This window comes from Chiloscyllium plagiosum, chromosome 31, assembly GCF_004010195.1.
Source record: "Chiloscyllium plagiosum isolate BGI_BamShark_2017 chromosome 31, ASM401019v2, whole genome shotgun sequence".
NCBI classification, from domain to species: Eukaryota; Metazoa; Chordata; class Chondrichthyes; order Orectolobiformes; family Hemiscylliidae; genus Chiloscyllium; species Chiloscyllium plagiosum.
This window is the reverse complement of record NC_057740.1, coordinates 30141416-30156376: the sequence shown is the minus strand read 5'-3', so window position 1 is coordinate 30156376 and position 14961 is coordinate 30141416. Positions and strand designations below refer to the sequence as shown.

At 40.8% G+C, this 14961-nt stretch overlaps 1 protein-coding gene across 1 annotated transcript in view; it reads left to right on the top strand.

Moving 5' to 3' along the window:
• hcn2b (hyperpolarization activated cyclic nucleotide-gated potassium channel 2b) overlaps positions 1 to 14961 on the top strand; it is a 124764-nt gene that overhangs the window by 27218 nt on the left and 82585 nt on the right. The gene's annotated exons all lie outside the window — the stretch shown is intronic.

Below are 14961 nucleotides of genomic sequence, written 5' to 3'. Positions count from 1 at the left end.
TGGAGGCTGGTACAATTACACATTTAAAAGGCATCTGGATGGGGATATGAATAGGAAGGGTTTGGAGGGATATGGACCAGGTGCTGGCAGGTGGGACTAGATTGGGTTGGGATATCTGGTCGGCATGGACGGGTTGGACCGAAAGGTTTGTTTCCATGCTGTACATCTCTCTGACTCTGTGACTCTATGACGTTGCTGGAAAAGAAACATAGAGGTTGTGATAAAGTAACTGAAGTAACTAAAGTAACAAGTCCATTTCATTTTCCTGGCATAGATCAATTTCACCACCATAGTTATTGCATGTTAAGTTTTGTGAAGTGATCTATATTACTGATATACCTTTGAAGACAGTTTATTTCACAATCAGTGGCATCTGCCATTTTGTGCATGTAAGTTGATATGTTCCTTCTATACATTTCTTGCATCATAATGTAGAGATCGACAAATTATTGCCGTGATTAGGTTGGTATGAAACCGTCAGAAACTACATTTCATAGATCTGAGACAATCTCTGAATCAAGACATGAGAGATCTATTTGTTACATAATGTATTTCTGTCTAAAACTTAAAACTGCCCATAAACAATTGTTTTTCTGGTTCATCCTAAAATTATTTTCCCATCTGTAAAATCCTTTTGACCAAAGCAAGAAGCTTTCCTTTGTGTCATGGACCAATATTGTTAATTTGTTCTTTATAAAAGGATTTACAAACTCATTCAAAGTGGCTCACTGAGGAACTCTTCCTCTCATCTGTCTAATTTTGAATAACATTGATTGAAAATCACAGATACCAAAATATCCCACTGAGGTGTGTTCTGGTTGGGTATGGGAAAAAAAATCTAACCTTTTCAGCATATACATTAGCCCTGATTTTGTGATTCTGAATCAAAGAACCATGCTTGCCATTTTGCACACAGTGAATTTTCATGTTCCAGAGCAAATTTCTTATTCCAATACTAATGTGAGTTTGGAGGTATCGGTGGAATAAATGAAAACAAGAGGCACGTTGGTCAGTAAATCTAATTTAAGAAATCTCGTAGCCAGCAAAGCTGGAAATAAAAGGCATATTTACACAACAAGAATTAATGATTTTATAGAAAGAAAATTTATAGTGTCATGTCTTTCAGTTTTTATTGTGAAATGCTGTACTTAGTGTTATTCAGCTGGGCTTGAGTTAGAGTCAGAAGGTTTTACAGTCAATATCCAAGACTTGAGTGCAAAGATTAAGGCTAAATTAGGTGCAATGTGGGTATGTATTGCACTATTGGAGGTGCTACCTTTTCAGATGGATGTAAAAAATCCCATCATTGTTCTTCAAAATGGTGTAATCCTTGATATCCTGGACAATATGTATTTCTTCACGTTACTCAAAAAACAAATCATTTTGTCATCAGTATATTGCTATTTTGTGGGAGCTCATTGGGCATAAGTTGGCTGCGACATTTCTGACATTACAGCGGCGATTAAACCTCAAAGACATTTCGTTTGCTTTGAAGAGGTATATGACATTGAGTTTGTGAAAGGTCTTAAATAAATGTTTTATTTTATTTATATTGTTGCAAAGAACTGTGGATGCTGGAATTCAGAAACAAACAAAAACACAAAGTGCTGGAGAAGCTCAACAGGACAGACAGTATGTGTGGCGAGAAAATAGTTAACATTTCAAGTTGGATGTTATTTCTTATGAATTTTTCTGAAGAACGGTCACTAAATGAATGCAAGTCTTCTTCAGTTTTATGTTTTTGCAATCACTTTCTTCACGCTAGCATAAGTAATGCTAGTATCCTCGTTATGTTTTGTATTTCTAAGGTGCACACTTTTAAAATTGTTTCAGTTGAAGTGGAAACTGTGATGTGATGGGACAGGAGTATGTTGCATTGAGCACTGATGTTTCTTAGCTGTACAATCTCCATCAAACCCACCAGAAATGTTCCTGTGTGTTCCTAAGACCTGGGAAGCTGGCCTTGAGCTGTGCTCACCCATAATTCATAGAGCATCATTCTTCAACCCACCTACAGTTTAGCAGCTGTATCAATTTAGATGTTGAAGAAACTTGTGGGAGATAATTTGAAGGTGTGTGCTGATTGGAAGTCCATTAAGCCATTTAGATAAACCAACCAACATAGAAGCTATTGTGAGCTGTAGAATTGTATTGCTGCATTCAGTGTATTCAACACTTCTTGTAATCTATGTCTTGCATTGACATCAACTCTGTTTCCCATTAATGATTTGTAGGCAGCCATAATTAAGTCCAACCAAAGTTATCCAAATTAGTAATTCACATGCATGGTGATCTTTGAGAGTGAAGCAAATGATCTGAGGCAGCAGACTGGGGAGCTGATTTACACCCAGGATGGTTTTGCCAAAACTGTCCATGTCTGCAGTCAAAGCCTAAACTCAAGTTGTCCAAGGGTAACCTGCTTCACTTCTTATAGTACTAGGAGGCAATTGCAGAAATCTATCTGCTTTTACCAAAGTGCAGACAAGTTCCATTACAGGGCCAACTCTAACATTCATGCATTAAACAATTGACAGTTGTCTTGTCTGCTAGGATAAACTTTCTCTTAGCTATTTGCCCCATTGAAAGCTGGCAACCACACAAGAAATTAAAATAATGGTGAAGGGTCACTGGACCCATGTTTTAAAAAATTCTCAAGGTCAGGTTCGTAGGAGAGTAGTCTGACACAGAACAAACGACCAAGAGGCGAGTCTGCTAGAATATGAGCATTTTATTCCCCGCAGCGTCGCCACAACCAGGTCTCATACTTACAACGGGTCTGGCTTATACTCACTCTACATGTTACCGGAACTGGGAGCCGTCAGTTCTCGTAGAGCGGTTGCCAACAACCCACGCTCGGCGGTTAAACGTAACCCCGGAGCAGACTCACCGAACTGGAGACTTTTCCAGCTGATCTACTCTTTTCCAGATATAAACATTCATGTGAACAGCAGAGCAAGGCTAAAAAACACATTCCATTCTGGTTACATACAGATAAGAAGATTCACACGGGGAGGTGTGTAATAAGATTCACACGGGACTAAGCAACACCTCCATTCCGGTTAGATTCACACATGTATTGGGACATAATTTTTAACCGTTTCACCACAACCCAATATGTTGATTCTGCTTTCTCTCCACAGATGCTGCCACACGTGCTGAGTTTCTCCAACAATTTCTGTTTTTGTTTAACAAGTCACTACACGTTTCCTTGAATTGTAGGCAGCTATTCATGGTTACATATCTAGCCCATTCTTGAATATTGTGATGTACATGTGTGTTCATAGATTCTTATAGGAGAAAGTGAGGACTGCAGATGCTGGAGATCAGAGCTGAAAATGTGTTGCTGGAAAAGCGCAGCAGGTCAGGCATCATCCAAGGAGCAGGAGAATCGACGTTTCGGGCATGAGCCCTTCTTCAGGATTCCTGAAGAAGGGCTCATGCCCGAAACGTCGATTCTCCTGCTCCTTGGATGATGCCTGACCTGCTGCGCTTTTCCAGCAACACATTTTCAGCGCTGTTCAGAGATTCTTACCCTATGCTTGACCATTGCCATGTTATGAGTATCCAGAAGTTACTTTTCCATTTGTATCCATGACCTATGATCTCCGAGGGCGCAGTGACTTCCACACTCTCATTTCCAGTGAATTTTGATCTAAGTGTGAAAGGGCTCAACTTTTTTTCTGCAGCATGTGCTGAAGTAGCACCTACAGAAAGAACAGTTTGGCCCATACTGCTGATGATGCTTGGAATTGCACAATCACCTTTACTTTCATTCAATAGTCTTCAGCACTTGTTGTGGTTTCACAATGCATCCTGCGCAACAACCAATTTGTGCTGGGATAATGTATAAATGAATGGAATGAGTGAAACTTATTATATAGCATGATATTGGCCATGATCTCTACCGATCATGCTTATAATGTGCAGTTCTTCTAACCAATACTATGATGAACACACACACCTATGACAGTCAAGACTTATTATGTGAAGGGTGGTTTTGCATGTTGCTATTGTTCAGAATTTGTTCTCAACATAGCCCGGATTTACTGATGACCAGATAGTCATTTCTGCAGCATAGTTGGGAGTCGCACATTGGAATCCTTCAGACACCCTGGGAATTGCCTGAGAAATTGAAGATTCTGATTAGCAATTGCCCTGTGCCTGGAACTCCCTGAAAGTGTCAATAGACAATAGACAATAGGTGCTGGAGTAGGCCATTCTGCCCTTCGAGCCAGCACCACCATTCATTATGATCATGGCTGATCATCCTCAATCAGTATCCTGTTCCTGCCTTATCCCCATAACCCTTGATTCCACTATCCTTAAGAGCTCTATCCAACTCTTTCTTGAAAGTATCCAGAGCCTCCACAGCCTTCTGAGGCAGAGCATTCCATACACCCAGCACTCTCTGGGTGAAGAAGTTTCTCCTCAACTCTGTTCTAAGTGGCCTACCCCTTATTTTTAAACTGTCCTTTGGTTCGGGACTCACCCATCAGCAGAAACATGCTTCCTGCCTCCAGAGTGTCCAATCCTTTAATAATCTTATACGTCTCAATCAGATCCCCTCTCAGCCTTCTAAACTCAAGTGTATACAAGCCCAGTCGTTCCAATCTTTCAGCGTAAGATAGTCCCGCCATTCCGGGAATTGACCTCGTGAACCTACGCTGCACTCCCTCAATAGCCAGAATGTCTTTCCTCAAATTTGGAGACCAGAACTGCACACAGTACTCCAGGTGTGGTCTCACCAGGGCCCTGTACAGCTGCAGAAGGACCTCTTTGCTTCTATACTCAATTCCTCTTGTTATGAAGGCCAGCATGCTATTAGCTTTCTTCACTGCCTGCTGTACCTGCATGCTTGCTTTCATTGACTGATGTACAAGAACACCTAGATCTCATTGTACTGCCCCTTTACCTAACTTGACTCCATTTCGGTAGTAATCTGCCTTCCTGTTCTTGCCACCAAAGTGGATAACCACACATTTATCCACATTAAACTGCCATGTATCCGTCCACTCCCCTAGCCTGTCCAGGTCACCCTGTATTCTCCTAACATCCTCCTCACATTTCACCCTGTCACCCAGCTTTGTGTCATCAGCAAATTTGCTAATATTATTTTTAATACCTTCATCTATATCATTAATGTACATTGTAAAAAGCTGCAGTGCCAGCACTGATCCCTGCGGCACACCACTGGTCACCGCCTGCCATTCCGAAATGGAGCCGTTTATCACTACTCTTTGTTTCCTGTCAGTCAACCAATTTTCAATCCATGTCAGTATTTTGCCCCTAATACCATGTGCCTTAATTTTGCTCACTAACCTCCTATGTGGGACTTTATCAAAGGCTTTCTGAAAGTCCAGGTATACTACAAACACTGGATCTCCCTTGTCCATCTTCAGAGTTACATCCTCAAAAAATTCCAAAGATTAGAAAGCATGATTTCCCCTTCATAAATCCATGCTGACTCTGACCTATCCTGTTACTGTTATCCAGATGTGTCGTAATTTTGTCCTTTATAATTGACTCCAGCATTTTTCCCACCACTGAGGTCAGACTAACTGGTCTATAATTCTCTGTTTTCTCTCTCCCTCCTTTCTTAAAAAGTGGGACAACATGAGCCACCCTCCAATCCACAGGAACGGATCCTGAATCTATAGAACATTGGAAAATGATCACCAAGGCATCCACGATTTCTAGGGCCACCTCCTTCAGTACCCTCTCTCCAACACCATTTTCTGCCTAATATAAATTCCCTTCAGTTCAGGTCCTTCAGCCACTATTACATCTGGGAGATTGCTCGTGTCTTCCCCAGTGAAGTCTTTGTTATGTTATACTTTTTCCCTTTTGTCTTTATATGGTCCTTAACTTCCCTCATCAGCCATTTATATTTGAAAATTCGGAGAATTCTGCTGCAATTAATAATATTTTTAAAATGGTAGACAATTTAACCTAGTTTAACTCCTGGGTAACTATACTAAACTGAACTCCAAACTCATGATTGCACCTGCTCTTCATCCTTACAGAATAGACCCCTCTCCTCATCTTCCAAGATCTGACATTTCTCCTTCTCCCTCCCCGGCCTTTTCATCTCAACCACCCCCATCTCCACTACCTCAAAACTGGAACCCAATAACGGTCCCATCTCTTCTCCGACCACCACTCTCTCTCAACACTAGACCTGGTGCCCCATCCATTCTGGGACATTTCAACTGTACAGAACTTTAGTTAAGTCACATTTGGAATATTGCGTGCAGTTCGGGGGCGGCACAGTGGCTCAGTGGTTAGCACTGCTGCCTCACAGCACCAGGGTCCCAGATTCAATTCCAGCCTTGGGCGACTGTCTGTGTGGGGTTTGCACATTCTCCCCATGTCTGTGTGGGTTTCCTCTGGGTGCTCCGGTTTCCTCCCACAGTCCAAAGATGTGCAAGTCAGGTGAATTGGCCATGTTAAATTGCACATAGGTGCATCATTCCGAGGGAAATGGGTCTGGGTGGGTTACTCTTTGGGGGCTCGGTGCAGACTTGTTGGGCCGAAGGGCCTGGGATTCTAATCTAATCTTCTGGTTGCCACACTACCAGAAGGTTGTGGAGCTTTAAAGACTGTGCAGAAATGGTTTACCAGATGTTGCCTGGTTTGCAGGGTATTAGCTATGAGGAGAGATTGGACAAACCTGGTTTGTTTTTCACTTGAACTCCGAAGGACGTGGGGTTGACTTGATAGAAGTTTACAAAATTGAGAGGCCTGGATGGAATGGATATTCAGAGACATTTTTTTCCCAAGGTAGAAACGTCACTCACCAAAGGACGTAGATTTAATGTAAAAGGGGGTAAGTTTAAAGGAGATGAGAGGCAGGTTTTCTACACAGAGTAGGTGGTGGAGGTGGATACAGTAGCAACATTTAAGATTTATGAGTGGGCAGGGAATAGTGAGACATAGACAGCGTAGAGGAAAATAAATTTTAGTTTAGAAGGGCATCATGTGTCAGTGTAGTCAAGGTGGGCTGAAGTCCTTATTCTCTACTGTTCTTTATGACCTTGCTGGACATGACACCCACAAGCCCAGACGTACCCTATACACTCATTCATTTACTTGGCACTCTTTCTTCCCACCTCACCCACTTGTCCTTTCACAGGAGTTGTCTGCATTCCTGGAATGTGCTATTTATTATGAAAACAGAGGCATGGTTTTATTTTTGCAGGAACAGTGATTAGCTCCATATTTCTGGCTGGAGATTCTTTTACTTAATATTAAAAAAGTAGGAGCAGACAGTAAATCTGGTGATGTTTGCAACTCCTTGGAAAATCTGGCCCAATATTCTAAAACGTTGCAATATTCAAAATGTAGTATTGAGAAAATATCACACGGATGACATTTGTCTAACATAGGCAGCTATCATTTGTTCAATTAACTTTCTGATTTTCTCAATTCCGATTTGGCACCAGCCAAGTAGGAAAACATGCTATTACCAGCTTCTGTCTCTCCACAAACATGCCTTGTTGGGCCGAAGGGCCTGTTTCCACACTGTAGGGATTCTACGATTCTCCTTCAATTACATAGAAACATAAAACTCAAGAGCTGGAGCTGGCCATTGAGTCCATTCTTTCATTTAACATAATCGTGGCTGAATCTCTATTTCAACATTAAAACGTATGCCCTTCCCATAATGCATGAAACCATCAGCCTCTAGAAATCTATTTCCTTCTTATATTCTATTCAGTGTCTTGGCCTCCACTGCCTTCTCTGGTAGAGAATATCACAAGCTAACCATCCTCTAAGTGAAAATATCTATCCTCATCTCAGTCTGAAATGACCTACCACATATCCTGAAAACGTGACGTCTTGTTTTGGACAGCAGCCAAGAGAAGACATCATCCCTGCATCAGGTCTGTCTAGCCTTATCCTTGATGGGTGCCATTGGTTGGAGCAGGAATATTGTCAGGGTGCAGGAGGGATTGTATGCATGAACACAACAGTTCATACATTTTGCCAATTCCAAAACACTGTTAGCTTTTATCTATTTCACAGCTCAGGCTACGTTCCTGATGTGCTCTGACTAACAATTTGCAGGAGTTTCATCACCAAGTTAAATTTTTTTATTTTTTTTATTCATTCATGTGATGAGGGCATTACTGGCTAGGTAGCATTTATTGCCCATCGTAATTGCCCAGAGGGCAGTTAAGAGCCAATCTCGTTGTCATGGGTCACATGTAGGCCAAACCAGATAAGGATAGCAGTTTCCTTTTCTAAAGGGCATTAATGACCAGATGGGTTTTTCCTGACAATTGATTCATGGTCATCAATTGATTCTTAATTCCAGGTATTTTATTGAGTTTAAATTCACCATCTGCCATGGTGGAGATTTGAACCTGGGTCCCCAGAAATTTATCTGGGTCTCTGAACTAACAGTCCAGCAATAATACCACTAGGCCATCGTCTCTCCCAGGGGGCTAGTGACTAATTGAGGGACTAATGAATCCCCTGCATATTGTTTACTCATTTGGTGAAAATATCTTCTTATACTTAAAATCTACGTGGCCAATCACAGATTTGAGTCTAATAGGATAACAAATAGGTAGCAGAACCAGACACTGTCTTGGACACATTGCTTTGAGCCTTTTTAATCTAAAAGTGAAAAACATAAATGTCATATTCAAACTAGTTGTCCTAGGAGGACCATTAATACTACAGCATTTACATTTAAAGCATCTCATCATAGGCTCCAGTTTGCATTGAACACGTCAAATAGCCACGATATTGTAGTACAACATTCATTCGTTCACGTCAATATAACTGGAATAGTAGCACCATTTTGATTGGCACAGTTTAAGTACAGCTTTGGTATGAGAGCAGTGCTTAATTTCTATCTCTAACATGTGACTAGAAACAAGCAGAATCCAACTCTATACCTGACAGCTGGATATCATACAAGGTATTTGGTGGGACAAATCCAGCACATTTTGGACTATTGCCAGACAAAGGAGAAGAAAAGATATATTTTCTCCTGTCATTAGAATGAAATTGCTTGGGTTCTGTATCCATTTATAACAGTTAATAACTGTCAGGAAGAAGTGACCTTCTTCTCAGCTAGTGTATTGGATTTATAGTAGTAGTGTAGAAATTCCAGTCAATCAAGAAGTATTTAATAGAGTCATAGAGATCAACAGTGCAGAAACAGACCCTTTGGTCCAACTCATCCATGCCAATCAGATATCCTAAATTAATCTAGTCCCATTTTCCAGCATTTGGCCAATATCCCTTTAAACCCTTCCTAATCATACACCCATCCAGATGCCTTTTAAAAATTGTAATTGTAATTGTATCTGCTTCCACCACCTCCTCTAGTGGCTCATTCCATACATGCACCATCCTTTGGGTAAAAATGTTGCCCCTTAGATCCTTTTAAATCTTTCCCCTCTCACCTTAAACTTATGCCCTCTAGGTCTGGACTCATCTACCCCGGGGAAAAGACCTTGACTATTTGCCCTATCCATGCCCACCATGATTTTATAAACTTCTGTATGGTCATCCCGCAGTCTCCAACGCTGCAGGGAAAATATCCCCAGCCTATTCAGCTTCTCTCTCCATAGCTCAAATCCTCCAATCCTGGCAACATCCTTATAAACCTTTTCTGGAACCTTTCAGGTTTCACCATATCTTTCCTATGGCAGCAGGGCAGCAGGGAGGTGTGTGTGTGTGTGTTAGTTTCCCATCTACCTCAGGCTGTCTTCCTGATGTTACCCTGTCATATCCTCTGACACACACAATGTGCAAGTATTTCATTACCAAACTAAATTAGGCAAATAATGGGTCCTCACAATTCCTGTTTACTTGACTTGTGCTCGTGTTAAAAGCGAACAAGCAAGGTTAATAACTGTTGCGATGGAGTATTTCACAGCTGCAATGCTAACTTATTTCATCATTGAGAAGCTGGCTCAATCTGGATCGTTAGCCAAATGTTTATTCACACCTGCAAATGAGCAAAGTAGGGTAATGTGTAAAAATGCTTCCTTCAAGATACCCCATTAACTCTGTTTGCATGTGATATGTGATGGATTTGGGCTTAAGCTCATATCCCTTTCTTATAAAGAGAAATTCTTGAACTTGCATTCATTTTGTATACAAGAGTAATGAGGCTTTGATGGAAGTGTATAAGTTATTATTTAAATGTAAAGATACTATTGTCCCAGAGGGCCATAAGGTTGCATTCCCATTAAAGAGAGATGACTGGTGGTGGTTTAGCCTGAGGGCCATCACTCCTCAGGCCTGGGGCAAGGTTGAGAAGGCGGGACCTTCATAGGAACCTCCCCCAGTGTGGGAATTGACATTAGTTAGGCCGCAGCTAGAGTACTGTGTGCAGATATCATGGCCACTCTATAGGAAGGATGTCCTGTAGCTCCAGAAAGTATGTAGAGGAGATTCACTGGAATGTTGCCTTGGCCAGAGCGATTCAACCATGAAGAGAGATTAGATATGCTGGGCTGTTGTTCCTTAAAGCAGACAAGACTAAGAGGGCATCAAATTGAAGTGTACCAAATTATGAGGGGCATACATAGGAAGAAACCATTCCCTTTAATAGAGGGATCAATAACATGGGTACATTGATTTAAGGTAAAGGACAATAGACTTAGAGGGGATTTAAGTTTTCTTTTCATCCAAAGGGTGGTGAGTATCTGGAACTCGTTGACTGAAAGGACCATAGAGGCAGGAGCATCATGACAGTTTAGTAGAATTTACTGTTCTTGTATTAATCAAAGATCAGAAAATTGCATTTCCAATTTCACAGGCCTCAAACCTGCTATTTATGACGGTTAATGGGTTGTTAATTGGCACTGAGTGGATTGGTCGATTCTACCCATCACAGGGTTTGCAAAATTCCACATTGTCCCAGAGGTGTTGGAACCCTGAAACTAAATTTGGGTGCCTATCTTGTGGGCCAATTGCAAATCTGGCCTAGTCAGACTTTTCAACATGTTGTGGTGTTTTTTTCATATTAAAAGCTATTTTAGGCAACTGTCAACTTAGAAAATGTAATATCATTTCCATCCATTCTGAAGCTGCCATCACTATATCAAATGTTTAGAAGACGTGTTTTTTAAAAGAAAATTATAGCAATTTAAAATTACCTTTCAACAAAGCATAATACATCATTTCAGATAAATAAGTTGGTGAGACAGAAAGTGCCTTTCTTTGTGGATAGAGTTTTTATTAACTCTATTTTCCTGTGACTATGTTCACCCCCAGGTCAACGTTTAGAATTCATTTTCTGGCCTTCTCCATCATTACCTCATTTTAGTGATCTGTGAATCTTGACTCCTATCCTTCACCTTACCTATTTAGCCAATATTTGCTTTCCTGTGGCTTTTCCTGCTCTCCCTATAATGGTTGCATTCTTCCATAAACTGGCTGTTTCTGGCATTTATGTTATTTTGGTGCCAACCTTTGGTTGTCCTGTGGGGCAAATAGCCTTGTTTCTCATTCTTGAACCACACTGTCTATAATTCATTCATCCCTTTGTCCATCAATCCGAAGCTCATAATTGTCCAATATATGTATAAGCACGACGTATGGTGGCTTATTACTTTCTAGGATGTGTTGGGATTCAATAAGTGTGAAAGTAGTGCCAATTATGCTTGAAGAATGCACCCTGCATTGTTGCAATGCTGTATAATTACTGTTTTCTATCACTAACCTTACTCAGATTTTTCCACTCTTTCTGATATTGTCTTTTGCAATATATAACGTCTCCGGGAATAAAATTTATTTCTGATGAGCTGCACAACGTCCAGAGAATGTTCTCTGGAATTTCAGTTTGAATAATCAATGCCCATCTTCCTGCTTTCTAGGCATTTAAGAATTCAGAAAAAGTGCAGCTAATTTTAGTCCCTTCCTAAGTTGAGTGATGATCATTTATTACTGAAAGAATTCCTAGATTTCTCCCAAATGACAATTGATATGAATTGGAGTCTCTAACCATTTACATTGAGTCCTTCACATGCACTGTCTATGCCAAGGTAGATGTTAATTTACAATTTTAGTTTCTTAGGATTTTATAAAGCAGCTGTATTATCAGGTGATTTATTTCACACTGTCCATTGCTAGAGGCACTTTCTGCTCCCATTTTCATGACTACAATGTTAATACTTTCATCACTTGCCAATTTTCTCTCCCCTACCTCATGTCAGTTGTGAATTTGGCCAGTGTGGCCTGTACAATCCCTATCCATTTCTCCAGTATCTTGTCCACTATTGCTCTCTTTTTCTCTTTACCAGATTGATAACTGAATTGATCTAGTTGCCATACTTATGAATTGCAAGGTGACTTTTTTCCCTCTCTCCCATGCATTTACTTTCAGTTACTAGTGGTGTACCGCAAAGATCTGTTTTAGGTCCACTGCTGTTTGTCATTTTTGTAAATGACCTGGGTGAGGGTGTAGAAGGATGGGTTAGTAAATTTGCAGATAACACTAAGGTCAGTACAATTGTGGATAATGCCAAAAGATGTTGTAGGTTACAGAGGAACATAGATAAGCTGCAGAGCTGGGCTGAGAGGTGGCAAATGGAGTTTAACGCAGAAAAGTGTGAGGTGATTCACTTTGGAAGGAATAACAGGAATACAGAGTACTGGACGAATGGTAAGATTCTTGGTAGTGTAGATGAGCAGAGAGATCTCAAGTGTCCATGTACATAAATCCCTCAAAGTTGCCACCCAGGTTGCTAGGGTTGTTAAGAAGGCATATGGTATGTAGAGGGATCGGGTTTTGGAACCGTGAGATCATGCTGTAGCTGAACAAAACTCTGGTGCAGCCAGAATATTGTGTGTAGCTCTGGTCACCGCATTATAGGAAGGACGTGGAAACTTTGGAAAGGGTTCAGAGGAGATTTACTAGGATGTTGCCTGGTATGGAGGGAAGGTCTAATGCGGAAAGGCTGAGGAACTTGAGATGTTTTTGTTAGAGAAGAAGATTGAGAGGTGACTTAATTGAGGCATATAAGATAATGAGAGGGTTAGATCGGGTGAACAGTGAGAGCCTTTTTCTGAGGATGGTGATGGATAGCATGAGGGGGGCTTAGCTTTAAATTAAGGGGTGATAAATATAGGACAGATGTCAGTCGTGGGAGTGTGGAACGCACTGCCTGCAACAGTTGTAGACTCACCAACGTCACAGGCATTTAAATGGTTACTGGATAAGGCATATGGATGTGAATGGAATAGTGTAGGTTAGATGGGCTTCAGATTGGTTCCACAGGACGGCGAAACATCGAGGGCCGAAAGGCTTATACTGCACTATGTTCTGTTGAAGTCTATTGTTACAACTCTGCTCCAAGTCTCCTTTTTAATAGGAGACATGTTACATTTCACACCAAGTTATTTTAAACATTTAGTGTGTGCATTGTCCCTTATTTCTGAATCTCTTAGTAGGATTTTTAACCTGTGAGAAGGTGGTAGATAAACTGCTGATATAATTTTAAGATAATTGGCACCTTTTCCCTCAAACGTTTGTTTCTTGATGTCAGCAGCACCCTAAAATTTTCAGTAGAGAAATTAGGTCTTAATACAATCATGTATGGATTATGCAAACTCTAGAGCCACTGACATCCTGAAAACAAGTTGTCTTGTCATGTTCCATATTCAGTTTCATTTGAGTCTTTTTAATAGACAGCTCAATAGATGGTAGGTCTTGCTTAACACTGCCTGTCTGTGGTGATCAGTTAGTTAACTCCAGGTATCTTCCAGGGTACTGCCACTTTTTTTTTGTTTTAGTGATTGCAGCACATTGTCATCACAAAACCTGAAGCAGGTAGAAATTTCAAATTTATTAACTTTACTTCCTTTTGTTCACTAGATTCTCTAAATAATATTCAACTAATCCACATCACACATTGGCCATGCATCCACTATCCAACTCAGCACAATTGAATGACTCTCTGACTAAAACATTCATTACTAGGCTGAAGCTTCTTGTAAGTAATAGAATTCCCCCTGCCTGATCAATATCAGATTAGATTAAATTCCCTACAGTGTGGAAACAGGCCCTTTGGCCCAACCAGTTCATACCGACCCTCTGAAGATTAACCCACCCAGACCCATTTCCCTCTGACTAATGAACCTAGTACTATGGGCAATTTAGCATGGCCAATTCACCTGACCTGCACTTCTTTGGACTATGGGAGGAAACCAGAGCACCCAGAGGAAACCCACATGGACACTGGGAAAACGTGCAAACTCCACACAGCCAGTCACCCGATGCTGGAATTGAACCCGGTACCCTGGTGCTGTGAGACAGCAGTGCCAACAACGGAGCCACCGTGCCACCCCATACCAGAATCTCCTTCTGAACCTTTTATCTCCTGCATAATTTTCATTTCATTGTTATTTCATTTTTGACTATCTATTGCAAAGTACTTGCCATTTTCCTTGTAGTGGCTCCTCGTGGCTCCATATTGACCTTTAATCATATTTCTGTTGGTGGTGCTTATTAGAGTTTGAATGTCCTAAATCCTGTATTTGGTGTCCAGTTAAAATCATTCAACAAGTAGCCATATGATTGATACAAGTCAAGGTGAGACTTTACTTTTAAAACTTTTGTGTTCTGCGTACATTTGACCTCCTGTAATCTGGCAAAAGCCCAGTTCTGTAACATGCCCACCACCAATTGCTTGCTAATCTATGAGTAACTATATGACTTGGGATAGAGGCAGGCCATTCAGCCCATTGAGTTTGCCCCGCCATTCAGTGAGATCAAGACTGATCTGATAATCTTCAATTCCACTTTCCTGTCTTTTCTGCATACCTTTTGATTGATTCCCTTACCGATTAAAAATCTGCCAATCTGCTATTTGCTGTATTAACATAATAGGCTGATAACTTAGAGCCAGTGCTAAATTATAGAAAAAGTAATAACATTTGTTAAGTTGCACTTAGAAATGTTATTTATTGATGGAATAATGTATTTTTACTCTA